We start from the raw sequence: 804 nt of genomic DNA on the forward strand, positions 1-804 counted from the left end.
GACTTTAAGCTTTCGACGAGTCTGGCGTGACGACCGGTTACCAAGCGAATTTCGTAACTTGGGGCGCGCAATCCCTGTTACCGCAGCGCGAACTTCCGGCTTCCAGTGTCGGCCAACAGGGGTGGGGAGGGAGAAGGAGGACGGCGAAACAGGAAGGGTTAGGACGAAGTTATTATTACCATAATTTTCGGCTAAATGCACCGCTGCAACTCTTCCTCCTCCTCTTCCTCCTCCTCCTTCTCTGCTGCAATTCGACGTCGAATGTTTGCACACGCACATAGGGGAGGAATTGCATTGCAACGTTTGGCCGGAAGTCGCCTCATTATTTCTAATGGATCCACGTTGAACGGGATGGACAGTGACTCCTCCACTTTTCGTGCAATCTAAAATTGGGAATTATATTGGTGTATATGGTGTATATGGGGGGAGGAAAAGAAGGGTGGTTTTTCTCTTTCTTTTTCAATTTTTCAATTTTTGCCCTAATTTTAGGATTAGAATGGTCGTTCGTGATGACAATGAACGATTCTATGAGATCATTGAATATCTTTGGATTTTCAGTCAGAAGAATTTGTTTTTTCGATTTAAGGGATACTTTTTATGAGATTGAAATATTATATATAATATGATTCCAAGGATTCAACTTTCTTTCTTGTATTGTTTTAAATATAAACTCAAGGATGTCGCGAAAGATCGATATTTTTTTCGTTTATTAAATTAGGAAAGAATAATAGAATAGATATTAAGTTTCTTGGAACAATTTGAAATGATTTTTGAAGGATATCTTGAACATCCTTCTTGAATATC

The sequence above is a fragment of the Apis dorsata genome, unplaced genomic scaffold, assembly GCF_000469605.1.
Source record: "Apis dorsata unplaced genomic scaffold, Apis dorsata 1.3 scaffold_52, whole genome shotgun sequence".
NCBI lineage: Eukaryota > Metazoa > Arthropoda > Insecta > Hymenoptera > Apidae > Apis > Apis dorsata.